The sequence below is a fragment of the Sabethes cyaneus genome, chromosome 3, assembly GCF_943734655.1.
Source record: "Sabethes cyaneus chromosome 3, idSabCyanKW18_F2, whole genome shotgun sequence".
NCBI classification, from domain to species: domain Eukaryota; kingdom Metazoa; phylum Arthropoda; class Insecta; order Diptera; family Culicidae; genus Sabethes; species Sabethes cyaneus.
The window spans coordinates 244,710,974-244,735,475 of record NC_071355.1 but is presented as its reverse complement, the minus strand read 5'-3'; the positions used below and the strand labels follow the sequence as shown (position 1 = coordinate 244,735,475).

The following is a 24,502-nucleotide window of genomic DNA, read 5'->3' as shown; positions in this document are numbered from 1 at the left end:
TGGGGGGACGACAAGAGGGGGTTTATCTTGGGATTTCTGAAAAGGGAGAACTGGTTGGCCATCAACAACGGGGAGGTCTAAAAACGTAAAAAAAGCTTTGTTTCGCTTTACAACAATTATCGAAAAGAAAACAGATTTACAAGTGATTGGGCGACAGCAGAGGGGGGATCAGACACATTCAAATGAAGAAAAAGGGGTTTGTTTCCTGGAGAATTTTCGTTCTAAAGCAGATGTACAAGTGACGGAGAGACAAAGGGGCACCTAGTGAGATCGGGTAATCAGCTATGTATATATAAAAAAGATTTGAACAATAGAATTCAAATTGAACTTGATATTGGACGTAAATTGACTTTAAATTAGACTTGCACTTGTACTAATTTTCAATCCTGTTTCCCTCTTGTTTTCACTCCTTTTATTGGTTATTTTCCTTTCGTTTTCCGTCCAGCTCTTATTTCCTTCTATTTTATCGTCTTCGTCTGTTCCGTTTTTGCTATTTTAGATTCCCTGTTTTTCCTTTTTTTCTGTTTATTTTGCTTTTGGCTGCCTTTGCACTCCCCGGCTTTCCTATTTCATCTCCCGTATGTCTCTGTTTCACTCCTGTTTTGTTTTTCCTTTGGTTCGTTTTTGCTTTTTGCTTTTTTGCTTTTTTGAAACGGTGGTTCTACAATTGATGAAGGGACGATAGGGGAAAGTAATGAAAAGTTTTTGAATGGAGGAAAAAGAGTGGAAAGGGTAGGGGGAGGGGGTTATTGGTAGCTACGCTTAACAAGTTGTCGTTGTGAATCCTACCTTTTGTCCAATGTTGGAAGGTCCCTTCATCAATTGTAGAACCATTGCTTCAAAAAAACATTAATATATGCTTGACCGCACTTCAAGGTCAAGACTAAAAACACGAGGTTTGGTCTGTTTTTTTTCCCTTTAGCTCGTTTGATCTATCGGTTTTCTTTTTTCTACCTCACTATTCTTCTTTTCTTTTTAAATTACACTTGTTTTCTATTCCGTTTATCCTTTCTTTTCTCGTTTTCCCTCTTTTCCGCCTTGTCTGTCACTTTTTTTTTTCTTTTTCTGTTCCGTCTTCACTCTATTTGTCTCGTTTTTCCTTCATTTGCTCTCGTTTTTCTGTCCATTTTTCCTTTTTCCATGTGTTTCTTCTTTTCCTGTCACGATTTTCGCCCCGCGTTTCCTCATTTTCTTCACGTTTTTTTGCCATTTTTTGGTCCTATTTCGTCTTTTTTCTTCTTTTTTACTTTTTTTCTTTAGAACTTTTGTCATTTGTTCTGTTTTTTTTGTATGATTTATTTCTGACGTTTTTGTCTGTTCTGTTCTTTCTCTTATTTCTCTTCTTCTGTCACATTGTTTTTTATTTCCGTTTTCACCTTTGTTTCCCTCGGTTTCTTAATCTTTTTTCTTCTTTTTTCTCTCTTCTTTTGTTCATTTTCAGTCCTGTTCTCTTCTTTTTTCCCATTTTTTCTCGCATTTTCGTCGTTTCCACGTTTTTTCTCCTTTTGTATCCCGTTTCTCCTCCCATTCTATCACGTTTTTCTTTTTCTTAAGCTAGTTTTCCTTTTTTTCTCCTCTTTCTTATTTGTGCTTTTTTGCTTCTTTTTCTGGAGAGCAGCAGGAAACGAACTACCTCATCCATCGGTAACCCATCTCTAAATACGCTAAGAAAATGTAATAAAATGTTCATAAGAAAGATGTGTCAGTGACTGTGGGACAAAGGGGAGGGGGGCGGGGTAACCTGAGCAAGGGGAACAGACAGAGGGAGGAGGGACTTTTTGTCGCATTCTCCCTCTTTTTCCGTTTTCCCGTTTTTCTGTCACATTTTATTCTTTTTCTATTACATCTTCCCTTCATTTGTCTCATTTTCCCAACTTTTACTCTCGATTTACCTTTTTCTGCCCTTTAAATGGTTTCCTGCTTTCCCTTTTACAATTTTCTCCTCGTTTTTAGTCATTTTCTGTCCATTTTTTCCGGGCTTTATTTCTGGTTCTTCATTTCTGTTATAACCCTGGTTTTCTTCATTTTCTATATCGTTTTTTTCTCTTTTTCTTTCATTTTTCTACTCTCTTCTCCTCTCAGACTTTTTCTATCCAGTCTCCTCTTTTTGCCACTTTTTCCTTTTTCTGTATCCCCGCCCTTGTCTGTCACTTTTTTTTCTTTTTCTGTTCCGTCTTCCCTCCATTTGTCTCGCTTTTCCTTTTTTCTGCTCACTTTTTTTCTTTTTACATGTTTTTCTTCTTTTCCTATTACGATTTTCGCCTGTTTTTCCTTATTTTCTGTACGCTTTTTTGTCGTTTTCCTTCCTCTTTCGACTCTTTTCTTTTTTCGGTTCAAATTTTCACTTTTTTCCTTTTATAACTTTTTTGTTTCTTTTTTATCTGTTCTGTTCTGTTGCTTATTTCTCCTCCTCTTCTGAGTTCTGACATGTTTTTTTATTTTCGTTTTAACCCTCATTTTCCTCGTTTTCTTTATATTCTCTCTCTTTCTCTCTTCTCTTGTTCTCAGTCTTTTTGTGTCCAGTCTCTTCTTTTTTCCCACTCGCATTTTCTTCGTTCCCATCTTTTTCTCCTCATCCCGTTTTTCCGTCCCATACGTTCACGTTTCTCTCTCTCTTTATCATTTTAATTCTATCAGTTTTCATTTCACTACGTTTTTTCTGCTCCTTTGCATTTTTTTTCTTCCTCTTTCTTATTTGTTCTTTTTTGCTTCTTTTCCTAGAGAACAGTAGGAAACGGACTACCTCCAGATGAAAACCTTGAGAAAATTTACTAAAATTTCCATAAGAAATATAAGATGTATAAGTTACTGTGGATAAAGGAGAGGGGGCACATGAACAGGAAGGAACTCACAGAGGAAGGAGGAACTTTTTGTTGCATTTTCTTATTTTTCTTTTTCGTCGTCCCAAGTAACTATTCAGGTTTTATCACACCCTTATGATGGCATTTAAGACCAAAATTGGTCATGAAAACTGCCGTAAGAGTACAAAAAAACCTTACATTGTTGCCTGGGCTGTCACGTTTTTTTTCTTTTTCTGACCCGTCTTCCCTTCATTTGTCTTATTTTCCCTACTTTTTCTCTCATATTACCTTTTTCTGCCCGCTGTTTCGTTCACCACTGGTTTTCTACTATCCCTTTTTCGATTTTCGCTGCGTTTTTTCCCTCTTCCTTCTCATTTTTTGTCATTTTCTGTCCAGTTTCGTCTTTTTTTCGGACCTGGTTTATGCGTTTTCCCCTTTTTACCTCTTATTCTCGTTTTCATCTGTTCCGTTCTTTCTTTTATTATAACCTCCTTTTCTGGCACATTCTGATTTTGAACCTAAAGAGGGAACTAAATTTGGACTTGAAAAATTAGATTTAAATTGCACCTGAAATTGTGTTTGGAATTGGACCTCAAAAGTAAGCTTAAATATGTAGAAATTGTGCATGAAATTAGACTTGAAACTGAAACTATTTTTACGCAACTAACTTGCTTGTCTCAAAAAATTAATTTAAAAAATACGGACTTTACGTTGTTGCGGAATTATGTTGCTTTATATTACATTTTTAAGAGAACGAGCAGCACGTGCCCTAACCTGGGTACGTGAGTGATGATCTGCCATAACTCTAGAACGCCTGTACAGTTTTTCATCAAACTTGGCATAAATGTTCCTTGGCACAAGCGAATCAGCACTGAAGGGTTGACAAATGGAGAGGCCATCCCTAACAAGGGGGAGAGGCGGTACAAATAAATAAAAGGGGTTTTGTTTCTCCTGCGTTCAGACCGATAACAGTTGTACAAGTGGCCAGGAGAGAGGTCAAGCTATACACCAGAAAGAGGAAGGTCAAAACAAGCAAGACATGGTTTTTCTTTCATATTAGGGATATCCATAAAACAGGGGGGGGGGGGAGAATATAAACAAGAAGGAACTGACAGAGGAAGGAAGGACCTCCAAACGAGAAACAAAAGCTTTGGTTCTTTAGGGGAATTTCCGAAACAAAAACAGATGTATAAGTAGCTAGAAGTCAAACGAAGAATGACCTCTGATAAGAGAGGTAGTCAAAATCTAAATATAAAAAAGTGAATGTATGTTTGTACGCACTGCCATAAACCCGAACGCCTGAACGGTGAAATTCTCATTAAGCTTGGCATTCATGTTCTTTCGCATGCGGGAATCAGCACAGGAGGGTTGACAGAAGGGGCGAAGGTGGCCACTAAACAGTATAGAGGAGAAGACTGACTAAGTAAACAGGGTTTCGTTTTGCGTGCATTATGCGATTTACCGGATTTATGACAGATGTACAATTGGTTGCGTGATAAAACAGTGGTCTGAAAAAGAGATGAAAGAGACATGACCATTGACGAAAGGAGATGTTCAAACTAGAAAAAAAAAGCTTTAGTTCTCTATTTCCATAAGTAATTTCGGAAATAAACAAAAAAATATGGGCGGGAAACAAAACTGCTGAGCTGAAAAGTGGACTAGGGACGCCCAAATGAGAAAAATTACAGTATAAGAATTTTCGTTATGATTACGAATGTACAAGTGACTGGGAGAAAAAGTGGCTCCGAGTATGATCGGGCACTTAGCTAGTATATAATAAGTCTGAACTTAACTCTGGTAATGAGTCTCTACTCTTCAATTTGTGGATGATCCTTTGAGCGATCATATACTTAATTTTTGTTTGGAGTTAGGACTCCAGATTTTGTATTCGTAGTGGCATATACGAAATGGTTTACTTTCAGCACATCAATTTGGTTTAGGTTTAAAGCAATCAAATGATTTTCGACCTGTAGGGATGGGTAAACTCTATTCCTTTTATTCTGAAACAGAATTAAATGATATTACAGCCGGAGATATAAAATCGTAGTAACTCCCCGGATGCACACCTGCAAGCCAAATCAGATTTCTTTCACCATGCTTATAAAGCTTAAACATTATTTGCCAACCATTTATCTTCATTCAAACTACACCACATTCACGTTATCAATATGAATGCGGCTATTTTAAGTGGGTCTGATAAGATTAAATGCTTGGAGCTGAAGTTGATGATGAATTAGTGTACCACCCAGAAAGAGTGACCGTGACGTTACGGGTTATCAGAATAATGGCAGTTTCGAATTTTCTTCAAAAATAGAAAAGCGTCATCTCAGTTTGGCTAAAGAGCCAACAATTCCCCTCCAGGAGCGTTGATAACTAATTATTTCTCATTGTTTTCGTAACCCATTAAGATAAACTGTTTGTTTTCAGTCATTCAGTCAACCGTTTAGCTTGTTTTCAACTACAACCAAATCAATTTCGATCCACCCTACTCTCAGGTGTTTATACGACGACCTTGCATTCTCACTTTAGGATTTGTGTACTTTATTCTCGGTAAAACAGCTTCCTATTGTACTCATACACGAATCGACAACTAGGATGCCGGCATAGCAGTTCGATTCTTACAGTAGAACGCATGCGTCACAAGTGTTATAGTCAAAAAACAAACAGACACATACAAAAGCGGACGGGCCAGACAGATAGACACAAACCGAGATGAAATTCAACAATCTAAACAGTAAACCTAACCTCGAAACGAAACCACTGTGCGGTTCCGGAATGATGATGGCACGCGCTGAGAGGCAAACACAGCCCTTGGGGAAGGTCGGGGAGGACGGAAAGGAAAGCAATTAACAAATCGATACAGAGACGAAGATGTTTTCCTTCGACTTATTTGTGCTTTTTTGTTAGTTTTACTGATTTTCACGGCACGCTACAATGGGTTTCGATCGCGTAACAGTTCCATTGATGGTGGAAAATTAGTTTTCTCGCCTGATTGTTCATTAAAAGTCCGCTGCGCCGAGCCCGACAACAAAAAAGTAGTCTGAATCTTCACACGATTGTTTCTCGTACTGACTCGTACTGCTACTGCTGTGCTGCTGTTTAGTCGGTTACGTGATTGCATACTGACTGCCTGGCTGGTCCAGCCGGGGCACACATTTACGTGCGAATTTCGGTCCACAATCTGACCAGACCAGGTCAGAGCGCGGCTCGCGAAGGTTATGATTACTGACCCCTCCGTGGCTTAAAACCATGTTCCGAACGGTGGTGGTGTCTTCCGGAATCGACTCCGGCCGACCGGTTCGCTGGTTGTCTTCTAGGCCTACGCTAAAACCGGAGAAAGTTACGACCGTAACCTTGTTTTTGCAACTTTACTTCCACGATCGCCGTCGATAGGTCGGTCCATTATGTGGCCGCCGCACCGCCGGAGAATAATTGAGATTGCCTTTTTTGTGTTTCGTCGCTCGGGATGTTCGCTAATAACCATTTCGCGGGGATCCAAGTTCGGTTTGATTGAAATGTGAATTCGAATTCATTAAGAGGATACAAGATAGTAAGGTACAGCTCTCGCGGCCCGACCCGGCCCCGGGTCGTACCTTCGCCGGCGCGGCGGCCCAGCACCAGGCTGTATACTGACGGACTGGCGCGGTCTTGCTGTGTTCGGCGCGAGGCCTTCGACCTCGGCTAGTCAGCTGACCGTTAGTGGGTTGTTAGCGGTGATTATGCCAGGGTGTATACAATAATAGGTGTTGCTGAGAGCCGAAATATTTTCGAAAGTGCAAAAATTTTGCTACGCGGAAATGAGCCGGTATTCAGTGCCAATTTGGTAGTTGATGATGGATTGGATTTAGCATCCGGCTGCACCGAAAGAAGCTGGCTGGCTGCTTGCCTCCGCTTGCGTTCGCGTAAAGCATGGTTAATTGATGCCGGCTGCAGGGAGGTTGTGAAAATTTTCCAGTACGTACTACTTAATGGACTAAGCCGCACGCTCGTTGGTAGGCCGCCCGGTGCGGTGTGTGGAGGAACTAGGTGTTGCTTTAAGCTCGTGTCACACGTTTTTCAGCAGAACGAATGCTAGACTCAGCAGAAAGCCTTGACGCATTTTTCTTTCTGAGCTTGGTTGAGGTTTTTAAAAAGCGTCTGGTCGGATCAGAGTTTTCCGACTCGTTCAACAACATCGCTGGCGTACCACAGGGGAGCAACCTTGGACCCTTGCTCTTTTCTCTTTTTATAAACGAACTATCAACTCTTCTACCACCAGGCTGTCGATCTTCTTATGTCGACGATGTAAAAATCTTTAAAGTAATTAAAATGGACTCCGACTGCATTGAACTGCAAGACCTTGTGGACAAATTTGAAGATTGGTGCTCGAATAACATCCTTACCGTCAGCATCTCAAAGTGCTTTACACGACAACGGCATTATCTCCAGAGCCAATAAGCAACTTGGATTCAGTTCCGTGACCCGTACTGTTTTCGATATTTGTACTATGCACTTGTAAGGTCTGTTTTGGAATGCGGATCAGTGATCTAGAATCGAAGCAATGCAGAAAAAATGTCTACGGTATGCTTTGCGCAGTCTTCCATGGCGCGATCCCAGAAACCTTCCGTCATATGAGGAACGCTGCCGTTTGCTTGACTTAGAGACTCGTGAAGGAAGACGTGCCAACGCTCAAGCCACGTTTCTGGCTAGATTGCTTTCAGGAGATATTGACAGCCCCGTTCTTCTGAGCCAACTGAATCTGTATGCTCCTGAATGACCCCTCAGAACTAGGTATTTCCTGCACCAGGGACGGAACGCAAACTACGGACTGTACGACCCAATCCGATTTATGGCAATGCGGTTCAACGAACTCTACGGTTGGTTCGATTTCAACATGGCGCCCAATAATTTTCAACGACGACTCTCTCGTAGACGATAAATTTGTAATTGTACTATTGTATGTATTTACTGTCGTATGAAGACTACCAAGTGTCCGACAAATAAACAATGTTTCTTTGAGGACGGGAGTTTTTTCCGCGTACTGGAAGGATTGTTTTGTTTTCCGTGTGTACAAAAAAGTTGCAAACGTACATTTGTTAATTACCATGGTATTGCTGCCTAGAGTGTTGTCTCTAAAGTATTTGAACTAATCGTTTAAGTTATTCCAAGATTTCTCAAACTGATCTCTCCTTGGCCAGCAGATGTAATCGCCTTAACATCGTTTATCATCCGTGCAATTCAAGAAGGTTATCAAGTTGACTCCATATATACCGACCTTTCTGCAGCTTTCGACAGTATAAACCACAAGAAAGCCAACTCCAAATACTACAAACTGGGTATTCACGACAACCTGCTGACATGGCTTCGCTCCTAACTTACTGGCTCCAACTCTCTACTCACGGGTCGAGATTCACTCTGTCTGATCTGTGACTATGTACTGGAGGGTGGGCGGAAACAATGGAGAGCCGAACAGTTATGGTCAGTAGGATGGCTGTACAATCGCTCAAACAATCTAAAAATATATAAGGTCGAGTATGAGGGTTACTCAAAAGTTGCTGAGTCTCAACAGTGGCGACTCGTCCGCATGTTCAACCTGTTCATAGGACAGGCAACAAAATTCAGCCCGACAAAATTGTTTTTATCACTCGTTCATGATTTCGTTTGCACCGACGCATATGCAATACGAATTTAGTTTAGTTACGAAGCTGATAAGCAAACCGTTCAACACGACGTTTGAACGTTGCTTTATAGATCTCAATGCACAAGCATACCAACACATTATTCCTGGTATTGATTATTGATACTGAATTAGCACCAAAAACAATGTGTTGGTACGAAGGAGATAAAAAGAGAATGTGAAGCAGCTTTTACTTGAAAGCGCGGGCGCAATATTATCTCATTAACTCGTTCATCTTCAGCATTGAACAACTTACTACCACATATCCCTATGGCCTGCGCTTTGATTCCATTTTATTTAGTTACGAAGCTAATGAGCAAAACGTTCAACACGACGTTTGAACGTTGCTTTAGAGATTAGCACCAGGAACAATGTTTTGGTACGAAGGGGATTTGAATATAGAGCGCAGTTGGCATGCATTATTCGCAAAATTTTCTCATTAACTCGTTCATCTTTACCATTGAACAACTTACGCATATTGATTGTGGTGCGTGTGGTGTGGGCTTGTGCGCGCATCGCAGGAAGGTAGTTATTCTTGAATTTGGTTCAATAGGTTAATTGAACGAAAAGTTTTCGGTTCGTAGTTAAAATTCAGTTTGCTGGTAAAGTAAACCGTTGTATTCCGTTGTTATTTAAATAATAGGGATATTCACTTAGTGCTTGCTATGATGCGTATACGGAGTATTGCGTATTTATGCTGCCGCTACTCGCATAACAGTTCCATCTCCATAGAAGCCGGAACTGCAATGCGAATTGCTGCAGTAGATACACGAAATACACCGTTTACGCAACATAGCATGCGCCCCGTGAATACCCCTAATGCTTGTTTTATGATTAAAATATAGAAATGCGATAATAAAAAAGCTGCGTATTAATTTGTATTTTTCGCTGGTTGAACAGGTAAGCTAAACCCCCACGAGTCGCCACTGAGTCTCAATAAGAGAGATCTCAGCAAGCTTACCGGTCTTGCGACGGGACATTGTCCGAGTAAATAACATCTTCGAAATCTCGGTTTCGTACAAGATGATATTTAACCTCGGAACACTTGCTCTGCAATCGTGGAGCACAAATAATACGCAGACTGCAGTATCTCAAAAAGAGGAGATCTGGTTGGCGTCACCGATCAGGGTACTAGGTTCATAAACCTAGTCGTCCCTGATTGGCACATGTCTCGCTCCAGCTACCAGCCTGGCACTTCCTCAATAAGTGATAGGTAAGCTTGAAGCGTATAGTATAATAATAAAACGGGGCATTCCACAATAGTTCAAAATAATGTACGCAGTGGTAAGGGTACCCAACAGAAGAGGAACTTACTGGCAGAACTACGTCTGTCAAAATCGTGGAATACACTTCGTTGCCCTTCGCTGTTACATCCGGCGTTCCCCAAGGTAGTCATTTGAGACCGTTTCTATTTTTGCTGTATACACGTCATACAACCTGAACATGATTCTGATTCTCTAACACGGAATCCGCAGATTTACGATGTATCACGTTGCCACGTAGTGAGATAAATGGGAATGCATTGGGGGGGCTCCGTAGCCGCAAGGTTACCAAGTCTGCTTTGACAAGCGAGTGGTCATGGCTTCGAATCTTAGTAGAAACAAGCTATTCGATGTCAAGTGACTTTAACATGAGTTTATTCTCAGGCCCCTCATTTACTCTTTCTTCATGCTGAATTCTATATTTACCCACTGAAGACTCTTGACAGTGCAAAAGTCCCTCCTATAGTTAAGTATACTGGTCAGAGGAACGAATGAGTCCTCGCCAGGGACGGCTATAATATGGGATAGTACTGGCAGCGAGGAATAAGTGGGTAAAGTAGATCAAGCTTTGTAGGAAGGGTAAAACCTAATACACACAAGCACGCATAAAATTTAATAAGCATATCGCTCATTCAATAGCGATTATAGCAAAAAATGCAGTGCAGGTCATACAGCAAACACCCAGGCGATATCACAATACGGCAAGAACCACCCCGGCTCTCGGCTGCTAAACTAAGTAAGTATGTTCTACTGAACAACTTTACAGAAGACAAACGTTACAAGTGAGTTGGGTTCGTCGATACAACTTGTGAAGTGAATTTGTTAATGTCCGGCAAATTGTGTCCAGCAATCAAAAAAAAATGTACGGTGGACTTCGCATTTATTTTAAGTCTTTTAGTGTTACAAATTTGCTCTGTCAAACTATTCTTTTTCCTTTATTTGGTCTTCATATTTTATGTTATTTAGATATCAAATAAACATACAAAAAAGCGTACTTCTTAAGCGTATTTTTAAGCTCTTCATTTTATCAAACTTTTCGCAATTTTTTTCTTGGAAGTAGAGCCAAAGTGATAAATATTTCATCAGAGTTGACATTAATCAAACAAACCTTATCGTTTGGCTCTGCTGTGTGCAGTGCTTAATGGTTACGATGACCTCACAAAGCTTGCTTCCCAGTAAGTTGATTCTCCGTCCCCGTTTTTACACCCTTCGCGGGTTGATACGTCGCTATCAAAGCCACACAGTAGTGACTAAGTAAGATGATTGTGCCTGGGTCTGAGTACGAATGTGACGCACGACGATGGAGTAGTTGTGTGATATTTTGTTTGTTTGTTCGTTTGTTTGTTTCCCTCCTGTGTGCTGTTAACTGTCGCGAAAATGTAGGCCAGATCGAATTTCGCCGGTTCGAAATGCACAAACTTTTCCAACGTTTTCCAGTTCAGTTTCTTACAAAACCAAACAGTTGCGCACTCGCGCGCTCTCTGGTCGGGCCCAGGGCTTTCGGAGCTCTGTTCCGTCGTTTGTTTTCATGATGGCAACGGCAGACCTCTGCCGTCGCACCGGGCCGCGCCAGTGGCATCCAAACTGGGGTACGAGGTTGAAAACAAAAAGCCGGCGGTGATGATTACACGCCATTTGCTGCTCGCGGTTGCTTCCCTACTCTGATGATATTGGGCGTAGCAAATTCCTATCGCGAAAATCAATAAAACCTCCAGCGGCAATCAATCCTTTCGAAACCTGCGAAAGCCCCGATAAGGTAAGGTGTGTGTGCTTGCTCGCCACATTCACTCACCCGCACGCCCCCAAATTTGGGTTTTCCGCCCGCGTGCGAACAGCCAAAAGCCAGCGGAGTGGAATTTGGTCAGAGCAATTGCCTTTGGGCTTGTGTACTTGTTTTCCGAAAGTAACTGTTTTTTGGTTCATCGAACTGTACTTCTTCTGTTCGTTGTTGCCGTTCAGAGTGTAAAATAACTCGACCTTCAATTTCGAGGTATTTCTTAGAATCAGCCTAACCTAACACTTATGTGAGGTCCTAACATGCGCAAGCGAATTTTACCTCACCTGCCCATTTTGTAAATTATTTTCCCATATCACCTGTCAATGAATGGTTGGCAAACCGGCAAACCGGTTCGGGAAAGCCATTAAAAGTTTTTTGTTTTGTTTCATTTTGGGTTTACCTCTTCCCTAATAGCCGAAGGGGTCACAGTCCATTACCCGCCCGGGGTTCGTCCCGGGCTCGGTTTGGGCTTTGTTTTGAACGCTTTTGTGCAGAATCGCGAAACCGAAAAAAGGCTCCCGCGCTCCCGTGCTCGTTGCCCGTCGCCGTAGTCTGGCGGGTTTTAAATTTTGCCTCCTTCTTGCACTGACTGGCTGGTCGGTCGCGTGATACGCGGTCGCTCCGGCTGGTGAACAACAAAATAAAATGCTAATGTGTTGATTTTATGGCCGGCAGTATTGTAGCTACATTGTTATTTACGGCTTGTGCCCCTGCTCGGCCTATTGTTGCACAATTAGATTAGACAATTAGGGAACTGGTGCTTTGTTGTGGTGTGAATGAATTATCCGCCAGGAGTCATTCGGAAAGAGACATAAATCTAGACACAAACGAATGGACGAACGGAAAAGTATGTTTTATTCACGAAAAACAAACAAAATTTGTACAACATCTGTAAAGACGCTGTATTTTAATTGTTTGTTAATTTGTGTGCTCTGAACGGAAATTGTAATCAATTTTCCCCGGCACCCAGCCCGTGAGTAATGATGCAGTAGGTGTGGACCAAAACACCTTTAATCCTCCATAACGGATAATGGAGGACATTCGTTAATCGCAAGCACTAATCGTGCAGACAAGTTATGAAAATTGCACACTTCCCGTCGGAAATTCCTGACGTTCCTCGGCGGACCGTTTGCTTTAATCCGTAATTACGTTAAGCAACTCTCGCAACACAATAATCACAGTACTCGCGCGCACCGTTTATTGCCGACTGCACCTATTAATCCCTTTCAGATCCGTCCTATGCTGCTCTGCTCCTACTAAACTACAGTCCGTTGCAGTTGCATTCATCTATTATCGGTAACTTGACACCTGATTATGATCACCGGATCCGCCTCAGAGCGTTTACGTGTGTGCAAAAGAAGGCGTTCGTGGTGGTTGCAAAATCATTTAAATCTCACCTTCCTAGGTAGCTAGCTGGCTAGCCTGCTAGGCTAGACCTGACGCCGTTCAATCCCGCAAGCCGAGGGTAGTAATGAGCTTTGGCTGCGTGCTGCGGTGCGGTCCGAACGGGTTCAGTTTCTCCCCCACGAAGAAAGACTCCCGCTAGCCGGCTCGTTTGCTTAGTTATATCTTTAATCTATCCTGCCGTAGATATAACTTAATCATTGGACGACTAAGCGGGACCTTCGCGGTATGGTCGCGTAATGATATGAGCGTTTGTTTTTTGTTTTTTACTACCCCAAACCCACACATGGGGTCTCTCTCTCCGGGGACTGTTATTGCACTACTAGACCAGCTAGCCAACGGTTCGCAACGGGAACATTTCATAATCATAATCAGCATGATTTATTTACGGTAATTATGAATATGATTTGCGCGCTGGTACTTATCATGCTCATTCCACGCTGCATGGTTGGGCATTTGTTTCTTATGTTTGTCAGACAAACGTCGTAGGTGTAATGAAATTTTACTTCTTCCCTATCTCACAACAGCAGCGCGATGGTCATCAGCTTGTTCTAAACCGGTACCTGTCGGTTGCTGAACCGTTTCCTTCACCGATAACCGGTCGGTCGCTGACACCTGTTTGGTTTGCAGAAAGCACCACAACTCAGAACTCCCCGGCAATGCGACGCGACGCGACGCGGTTAAGTGCGGTTGCAAGCACGATTTTATTGCGGGAAAGAAGTCCAGTGACCATAACCAGCAGCCGACGACTGTCTGAGTGCTACCATGAACCGCCGTAAACTGCTGCTGCTTGAGTGTACATTACATATTTATGGTTTACCGGGTACTGATACAGGTTGATAACACCTGAGGTGAACCAGGAACGGTTTGCTGATAGTAAAGTGCAAGCATATGTAACAGCGATCTTATGAAAGCTTTTGCTGTTGGCGAATATCACTTTTTTGGGCGGAACTGTACGCACCGGGTGACTCGTTTCACAAGACAGAATTGTAATCAATTACGAAGTAAATCAAATTCACTCACTGCGTTAGAATTTTTAGGTGGCTGCCCATCGAGATACACCGAATTTCCGACGATCATTAAGAGACATTGCAACCATTGGCATAATGCTATTATTTTAGTAGCCGTTTTGCATATTGTCGCAAGGAAACAAGCTCGAAAGCAAGGAGACCTGAACAGGATGTCCGACGGTCAGGATTACACCACTTTCCATGCTAACTTGTATAAACAAATTTAAGGGACATCCATGGGTAACCCCTTGTCATTATTCCTGTACGGACTATTTAAACCGAATATGTTGAAAAAACTAGGAAAAATACAGCTACTACCAGATATTAGATATACGGTTTTTACATAGTTCTACAGATTTAGAAATTTTTTACCTACCCACGGATCAAGTGCCAATTTACCGAAAGGGAAGATTTACGGTAGGTCTACAACGCTTGCATTTTTCGCTTTGACTGCAGACAGAACTCTTTACCATTATATGCGTTGAAGGCATTATATTCTTCACCTTCAGGCTTTCGCTATTTTCCGATTGAAATTTGGGAAAAGGCGAAATAGATTCGTTTCTATTTGTTATCCCATTTCAACAGTTCGCGGCATGATTTCTGTAGTGCGAGCTAACTAAAAAAAATCCTTTAGTGTAGTCTTGTAAATAAGGTTGTTCTTTATAACCAATTAGCTGGAATCCTTGCGCTTTTGCATTGGTGATCAACATTCATCATCCGCTATTGATTCTCAGCTTTAACAGGACGGTCAAAGCTAATTTTATTGACGAATTTAATTCTAACTGTTTTGATTTTCGTCGGGGAGATTATGATGCAGTCAACATAGCACGACGAGAAGTCGATTGGATCTCAACCAATGGCTGCAACAATCCGAACGAAGCTGTATCGAGATTTAATGCTAAAATTCATAAACTTATTTCACAGCATATTCCCAGAGTTCGCCCGCGGTCTAAGCCAATTTGGGGTAACAGGTTACTTAAACGGCTCAATCGCACACGGAAATCTGCTCTTCGTGCGTACCGAAAAAATAGAAATCCTGTCAACCGGTGCAGTTTCATGTCTTCAAGCAGATCGTACAAAGCGTTGAACAGAAGACTCTATCGAAATTACGTACAAAAACCAGAGCGCAATTTACGTTTGAACCCAAAAGGCTTTTGGCGGTTTATCAATTCCTTTTTTTTCCTTTTTCTCGGGTTATCCAATTGGTCGCTTAAGAGCGTATAAAACTCTGCGCTGGGCCCTTTTGTGATATCAACAAAGTGTCAGGGAGACCTCAAACATCAGTTCTACCTGACCGGACAGGCAATGTCGCCCACTCAAACACAGGTAGAGCCCCAAGCATAGCCGTGACGCCCAAGGCCGTAGGTGGAGGAGTTCCGGCCTTGCGCGGACTTCACGAACTGACTCTAAAATCTCTCTGCCAAAGTTCGGAATGTCACATTTTAAATATAATGATAGCTCCGCCTAACACCGGTTCTCAACCGCGCGCCCGCCATTAACTTTCCAACACAAGCAACCACAAATGAACTAATAGAAAAGATAAATTTCGGAGCACCAGTGGTTATCAACTTATCAGAGCAAATTCAATCTTTCACCCCCCCCCCCCAGTATTTGTACACTGTCCCAAGAAAGACAACCTGGACGTTCGCGGTTGTCGACAGAAGCTTTAAAATGTAGAGTCGCACCCGCCTCCCAACCCTTGAGACCAAAGAGCTAATGCAGCGTTTATAACGCAAATCCGTCACCAAACTCCGAAAAACTACCGCTAATTTTCGCGTCTGCTACCTAAGCACCTCTATTATTACCTATAATCATTGTAGAGTGCTCCTTCGGCATCTAAACCGGATCTGGTATCCCGCTTACATCCCCTTACTAACGCTACGCCCCGGCCGACTCAATCAAACCAGCAATTTTCCGAGATGTTTGTGCCAGCTGTGATAGATAGGGATGAGCCCCAGAAACACTCATCTATTAATTATCAGAGATTTCCATACTGGCCTCATTCCTAAACGGAATAAAAGCACTTTCTGAACAACGCAACAATCACATTTGTTAAATTTTTACCCCGAGTCCCACTTGAAATCATAAAAGTATTTTATTCAGGAGTAAACGTGACCGCTGTTCATTTACTGATTAGTTAGAAAGCCATATACACCACGTTAAGGTTCAGTTTTATCGCAGGGCTTTTGGCGGTTCATCAATTCGAGACGAAAAGAGGATGGGCTTCCCTCTAGCATGGATTTGCGACACAGAGAAGCGTCCTCTGATGGCAGCAAATGCGACTTGTTTGCAGAACACCTTTTCAGCGTTTTAACAAGGAGTGTGCATCATCGGATGATATTACCACAGCCCTTACGCATGTTCCTAGTAACCTACTCACCACAGAAATGTTTTCAATTATGGAAAAGGAAGTCGCAACAGCAATTGGTTATTTTTTTTAAGCAGTCTTATCGCCCTGGCTCTGATGGCATTCCAGCTATTTTTCTGAAAAGATGCTGCGATGCCTTAAAATTACCATTAGTCATGATTTTCAATCTTTCCTTGCGATGCCAACAGTTCCCTTCTGGCTGGAAAGAATCATTTATGTTTCCAGTTTTCCAGAAGGACAGTATCGTGGGATCTCCTGTTTGTGCGCCTGTCCGAAAGTGTTCGAAGCGATTGTTTACGATTATCTAATGTTCGGCATAAAAAATAACATTTCTACTGTACGGCATGGCTTTTTCCTAGGAAGGTCTGTGACTACAAATTTACTAGAATTCACTTCTTTTTGCTTACGTGGTATGAACCGATGCCTTCCGGTTGACGCTATCTATACCGACCGTGTGGATCATGGAATACTTTGTGCTAAATTTGATAAGCTAGGAGTCTCTTTGGCGATGGTAGCTTGGTTAGAATCATATCTACGCAACCGGAAAATTGCACTAAAGCTGGGCTTATCCCAGTCTAGCTGGTTTACTAACAATTCTGGAGTTCCTCAAGGCAGTATTTTGGGACCCCTACTGTTTTCGTTATTTATAAACTATTACCACCCGGCACACGACTATTATATACGGATGATACCAAGAATTATCAGCTTATTACATCGTATGACGACTGCACTAGACTTCAAATGCTGATCAATTTGTTTTTTGACTGGTGCTGCCGCAACTACATGAGTTTAAGTATTGCGAAGTGTACTTGAATCAACTTCCATCGTAAAAAACAGACCTTAACGTTTGACTATCGTATTAATGACATAGTGGTTCAACGCTGTGATGTGATTTCTGATCTCGGAGTTGTGCTGGACACACAACTAACGTTTAGGCAACACTATTCAATGATCGTAAACAAAGCAAATCGACAACTTGGTTTAATCCTGAGAGTCGGTAAAGAGTTCGAGGACCCTGTGACTCTGCGCATCCTCTATTGCTCTTTGGTGCGTTCAATTCTGAAGACAGCTTGCGTTGTGTGGGACCCGTATTACGACAACTGGGGAAAACGTTTGTTCGTAGGGTATGCCGTACACTGCCATGGAGAGACCCTGACAATATGCCACCATACGCTAATCTTTGCCTCCTGCTAGGTAATACTACACTCGAACTACGACGAAAGGAAATAATGGCTCAAACGGCTCACAAAGTTTTGACTGGCAGCCATCCAACCATCCTCTCAATGCTAAAACTACACTGCCCTCAGCGCCCACAACGCCATCAACGTCTTGCTTCATCTTACAACAGTGCTGCACACAACTTCAATTTTTGATTTTTCGTTAACTGTTGCCTGTAATGTGAATTGTTTGTAGTGAATAAGTTATTTCTACGTATTATTTATATCAAAAAGATGCAGGTTTTTGTGCCGGCTTCAGAATTGTCATTCATGATTTTGAAGGTGGCTTTTCCCAGACATTCATTAAGACACTCCAGTCGGATAAATAACAAATAACAAAAGTGGCTTTACTCTTTTGGTGTGGTAATTAAAAACTGAGCCTTCAGAAAACACAAACAAAAGCATTGAAAATATAACCAAGAGACGGCAAAAAGACGACGAAAATGCGATGAAAAAATGATGAGAAGATGACAAAAATATGATGAACAGTGGATAAAAAAATCATGAAAGACGCCAAAAATACAACGAAAGACGTGAAACTATGATGACAAAACGGCGGAAAAACATCCAAACAGCGACAAACAAAACCAAAAAACACGACAAAAAACGTTTAAAAGTGTCAAAACGGTGACAAAAAATGCAAAAAGTTAGCGAAAAAGCCATAAAAAACAATATGTCTTGACAACGGCGAACAGCACGATGAAAGAAAGTAGATTAAAAGACAAAAGACGATTAATAGATGACAAAAAACGAAAAGGAGCGACTAAATAACAAAGAAAAAAACGCAAAAAGAGCAACAAAACAGACGACAAAACAACAAAAAGTCACCGAAAATAGCGTCAAAAAATGCCAAGTAGAGTGGTAAAACACTACGTCCAGACGTCGAAAATACGATGAAAAGATGACAAAAATGTGATGAAATGATGACTACGTTACAATCCTTTTTTTACACATGACGTTTCGGTCTACTATACTTCGTCTATCATCAGACGCTAATTAAGCGTCAGGAATATTCTCCTTTGCCACATCAACAATAAGTTTCCTTCTAGTGGGATAACGAAGGATAAGTATTAAACCAGTCTGAATTATCCATTCAAGTCAAAAAATTTGGCAAAAAAGCTATGGTCTGGCAAGCTATTTATGGCTGCGGTAAAATTTCGCAACCATTCATTACAACTGTTTCGATGAACAGCGAAATGTACGTCAAGGAGTGTTTACAAAAACGACCTCTACCCATGATTAGCAGCCACAAGGATCCTGTTGCCTTCTGGTAAGAGCTAGCGTCTTACTATTGTGCGAAATCAACGGTAGAGTGCTATAAAAGTGACTTTGCCACTGTCAAGAGGGCATATAGGGGTAATAGATATAGAAATCAGCATGAAGGAAGGGCAATGAGGGATCTGAGAATAAACCCATGCTAGAGTCACTTGATATCGAATGGCCTGATTCTACTAAGGTTCGAACCCCCGGCCACTCGCTTGTGGTATACTTTCAAGAATGTAAGATTCATTCCACAGGATATGAGTCCCCCTCATTGTGCGCACATTCGACTAGTTGAAGAATTTTTGGCATTGATGAAGGCAAATTTTAACGAACATGTTTCTCTAACAGAAACCAATTGCAAAAGGACTGGAAAAAAGTGTCAAAACATGTCGCCAAGAAGTCTCTCTGTCTGTTTTAAATAAAACGTTTGGCTTGTGCTGCAAATTCTCATTTCGCTATCGTAGTTAGAGTGAGTTACACATCAAAAGAAAAACTATTTAGTGCATTTCGATTCACCCTATTCATTCCCGTATGATCTAGCAAACTTGCTTGCTAAAGCCTGAAGCCTTACCTCAAGCAAGGTCTCGGTAACCGCAATGGCATTGCCATTTGCGTAACAAATAGCAATTTTGTCTCGAACCATACATTAGCTTGAGTACAATTACTGTTTACAAGTACTGAATTATCTGCATAGGTTCAAAATTTACTGTTCTGCTTACCCTGTCTGCCGAGATAGGATACTGCTACCATAAATCAGTCGGAGCTTGTACGAATTTCAACCGGAAAGGCTGACAGTGGCCACTAGACGGTCATTGCATTGACCTCACAAATGTTTTGTACACTAACAGCTGACTGTCAGTTCTGCCGAAAAGGAAGTTTCAGGCCTCTAACAAGCCTAACTCCAATGTACTTTGATTTTTAGTGAAATTTAGCGGATCGAGAAAAATTTCTTAGATTTTTGTCCATAACTCAGAAACAAAGAGTAATGCTTTTTTGTAAGAACTAGAACATGGTTTGCCGCCGTTCAATTTTGCTGTTCCTTTTCCTTTTCCTTTTATTTGTCTGGCTCACACAAACGTAATGTTTTATTGCTGTGCATCAAACGGCGGAAAAGCATAATTTTATTTACATACGAATGGTTCCTAAATTTGAGGGCTAATACGGTTATCAAACAAAAAGGAACGATAAGTTGCTAGTTTCTTTCAGTGTATCCGTTTTTATGACTCCAGAGACGTCATTGACGTACAGGTTTCCTTCCAGCTAATTTTCTACGTTTGTTATGAACAATTCACACAATAACGGTGATAACCGGTTGCGCTTTGATGCTACTTTTAGTTGTTTTTATAGAAATTACACCTGACTATAAAGTAATTCTCCTCCGTACACACAATCGTGTCGGCTTTAAATAGCCTCCTGCTTTTTTTTTTGCTCCATGCGCTATTATCGTGTTGTTTCAATAAGGTATCTTTCAAGTTGCTCATTAATTCTTTCACAGAGATGCTAGAGAGAATTAAGCTATCACATGAAGGTGATCATATTTTATAGTCTTCGCGGTTAGGGTTCCCGATTATTCTAGTTGTGCACAAAAGCTCAGGTGCTGCAAACGGACATTTGTTAAACTGGGTTACACACTCTCCTTAACCCATTACGACCTAAGGTATAACATTTAATACGTGATTTCAATGTACGCCGGATCATAATAGGTTAATTTGTGTTTTTTCAGTTATTAAGTAAAGAGTTGTGACCATCACGCATTTCCGGGCTTGATAAAGTGATGTAGATATCCGTAGTTTCCAGAGTTATGCGTTAGTCGACATTCATTAATAACACAGAGTTACATGGTATATGGTAATTAATTAACAGAAGATTCAAACACATTCATCGCCATGAATCCGACTTCTGAGCTGGTTTACGTCGTCAAGCTGCTTGCCGTTTTCATAAACACAATTAGCAAGAATGGACCAGCGGTTCTCGATCGGATTCAAATCCGGAGAACAGGTTGGCTACTCGCGAAGCTTGATTTATTTACCAGCAAACCACGGTTTTGTCAGTTTTGATTTGTAGATTGCAGCATTATCTTGCTGGCAAACGAAGTCTGGACCCATCAAAACCTCGTCGTGTTCAATCAAGCTCATCTACAGTATTTTTAAGTAGCCCTCCGAATATATTTTTATTCGGTAATCCATGCCAAAAGTAGTTTTCGTCGAAGCAAAACCCCTTTTCAGTTCATGTCTGCAATGACGCAAACCGACGTCATATATACCGACCTGTCAGCCGCCTTTGACAAGCTCAATCACGTAATCGCAAAACTCGAAAGGCTTGGGATAGGCGGAACTTTCCTGCGATGGTTCTGTTCTTATCTAACAGATTGTCACCTGATGGTTGACATCGGTGATTGTAGATCCAGCACATTCTGCACCAATTCAGGTATTCCGCAGGGTACTCATCTCGGACCGCTCATATTCCTGCTCTATTTCAACGACGTGAACCTCGTGCTTGAAGGACCAAGGTTATCATATGCCGATGATCTGAAAATATTTTCCCGTATCCGCTCAACTGAAGACTGGATCGCTCTCCAACGCCAGCTGGATCTTATATCTTATCTTATATCGTCAACAAATCTTCTAGGACCATGGGATTCATTTTTAGAATCGCCAAGTTTCACAGACGTCTACTGCTTAAAAGCATTATACTGCACCCTGGTCAGATTAACTCTGGAGTCCTGTTCTGCGGTTTGGAACCCGAACTACCACAACAGTTCTGAACGAATCGAATCCGTCCAGCGCCGCTTTCTGCGTTTTGCTCTTCGTCGGCTGCCCTGTCGAAATCCGTATCACTTACCGAGCTACGAAAACCGATGTATGATGATCCACCTAGATACTCTCTCTACACGGAGAGATACATCTAAAACCCTGCTAGTCGTTGACACTTGACCACTAGTTTTAAGAAGTTAGACCATCATTAGGACCATGTAAGTCTTTTACTAACCGGTTTACTTTTCAAGACGTCATATTAGTCTAGGTTCAAGCAGCAAAAATATAGATCCTGTTGAAACGAGCAAACTTGGTCACTTTTTTTGTAAATGGAAATCACTAAAATTCCAATAGTTAGATTGTGTCTAATTGTCGTCTGTACCTGGGAAATAAGGGGATCAAACTGAAAATGTATGGAGAACTTTCACCATGAAACTTTTCGTTGATTTTCGCTAGTTTTCATTCGAAAACCAATGTTATACAATAATGTTCCGATTTTGTCAGCCCCATGTTGAAGTTTGGGTTAACAAAATGGGGAAACTGACAAAATCAGGAAGTTTTTTTTTCTAAAATTCAAGACTTAAGAGCTTGCAATATCGAAGACTTCTACTAAAAGTTAAATTTTAACCCTCAATTGGTCAACCGAAAGCTCAATGAACCGGGCACAGCACACCGGTCCAGAACCTTTTTAGGTTTGCAGTTATTTCTATGTGCATTTGGAAACAATTTAACAAAATCAAGAACACAAACTATTGCTTTCCTGCTACCTTACAGAAATTGAAGATTGTTTTTATTACCCATGGTTCTCCACGTTGAAGGGATTTTACCAATTCAATCCTATTTTATCAACAGCACATCTTTTCACTACACTTCTAATGAAACGGCAAGCATGCGTATTCATACAGTCATATTATAACCGAACACTACAGCTGTAGCACATTTTACTAACACAAATATCGAATTCGCCTAGGTTTGATCGTCTCGCAGTAAAGAATTTGCGATCTGTTGGGACAACGAACTTGTGTCATTTTTTCTGGCACACTTCTCTAACACAGACATCAAATTGGACTAGGTTTAATTGCGTTCTTAAGAAATCTGTTGGCACGAGGGGGCTTTGTCACTCTTTCTGGCGTACTTCCCAAGCAAGGACATCAAAATGGTCTAGGTTTAATCGCGGTGTTAAGAAATCTTGTTGAAATGAGCAAACTTTGTCACTTGTTTTGGCTTACTTCCCAAGCACAGATATCATAATGGTATAGGTTTAGTTTAGATCAACGTAATGAATCTTCTAACCAATCACGAGAATTCTGGTAAAACATAGGTTCATTATTTTCAATTTTTCAATAATTCAACATCAAGAATCCATACTTTTCTTCATTTGGGCCAATTCTTAGCAGATTTTCCAATCGGTTGGTGTAAGAATATTGAAAATCGTTCGGGAAACCACTAAGCTATTAGCGTTCAAAACCTGATCACTTTTCGAGAGATTTTTTGGAATTACCCCCTATACCAGCTACCTTCCTGAAAGACGTAGTCCTACATCAAAACGTAGGACGTATACAGTATATTATTACAAGAAATTTTGCCGAAGACAGTAACCTTCTATCTCTTCAGCAACGATAGAAAAATCGTATTTCTCATAAACAAAAATCGGTAAAATCAGTTTTTCTATTTAAGCTACTTTTGTAGTTGTTGTATGACTTTTTCCTGTTCAACAAAGTTTTACAAATAGTAAAAATACACAGCATTGCTGAATATAGTATACCTCTATCTTTGCTTGTTTAGGAACTATAGAGCTTTTACTTTAAAAATACCCTAATTTTCATTCTGAATTGCTCGCAAGAAGGCATTATTTTATTCAAAATCTCCCCAGGGAATCAGAATAACTTCAAGCAGACTGAAAAGTTTTATAAATCATGTTTAAAAGCACAAAAGTTAAACAAAATTTATAGGCTGACAAAATCGGGATAAAAAGCTGATAAAATCGAGAGTGGACAAAATCGGGAGCTGACAAAAAGCATTGAAACCGTTCAGAACTGGTCGAGTTATCAGTGTTCAAAATCTTTCATTATTTCGTGACGCTCGCCTGAATCTAAATTTTGGAACTTGTTTTCGCCGAGCCAAATAAAACAAAACAATGCTTTTGACATAACTAAGCTGACGCTAAACATTCCAGTGTGTTTCGAAGTAGGCTACTCCATTTCAATACCTGCTTCAACCTGCCGCAGCGCCGAAGACACGCAACAGAATCTTCTCGACACCCCACTCGAGACCCGACAGCCGATGTGAAAAACAAGCTGACTCAGCTCAGCTCAGCTCCCCGTTCGTACACAACTCGCCGTGCTGAAATGCCTGCCGTAAGCAGGCAGCGCACATAATTCCAAAAAAAAATGTCCACGAGACTTGTTTGCGTATGCAATCGGCTCGCGATTTTGCTCTGCAAAATAAAGAAAAAATTCAACTTTGCAACTGTGCGCGTAGCCGACGCTGACACAAGCATTCAGCTAATTTTCCTGCGAAATCGACGATGACGGTAGCGATGATAATGATGAATATGCACAGACCAGTCTTGTTCGAAGCGAATTTGAAGGCAATTGGCCCCGCTGTGGGTCCAACGAACGACCGCCAATTTTATGCACAATACCTGCATTTATGGATACACACATCCATTCTTCCAAGATTTAACGGCGATTATGCAATCCAAGTAGGCTGGCTATTTTTGGCAATCATTCGCCGCCAAATAAAAGCTTAGCCCAAGTTTCGATTGTTTCCAGCCAGAAACTTGTCCGGGACCAACTTTGACCTCACGATCTTTCAGACTTGAACACCGTGTGTTCGGCGGCCCCGTGGAACAACCACAATAAGCAGCAGCAGCACCACCATCGCATCACACCACGCAGCACACACTTACACACGGTAAAGGCAAGCACTTCTTTTTCTTCCACTCCACAGTCTGACTTCAACTAAAAGCCATTGCAAGCTTATTTACTT

General features: G+C 41.3%; 1 protein-coding gene across 1 annotated transcript in view; it reads right to left on the bottom strand.

Annotated features, from left to right (window-relative positions):
• The window catches only part of LOC128743759 (klarsicht protein), a 505,034-nt gene that overhangs the window by 479,582 nt on the left and 950 nt on the right, over positions 1 to 24,502 (bottom strand). The window lies entirely within an intron of this gene.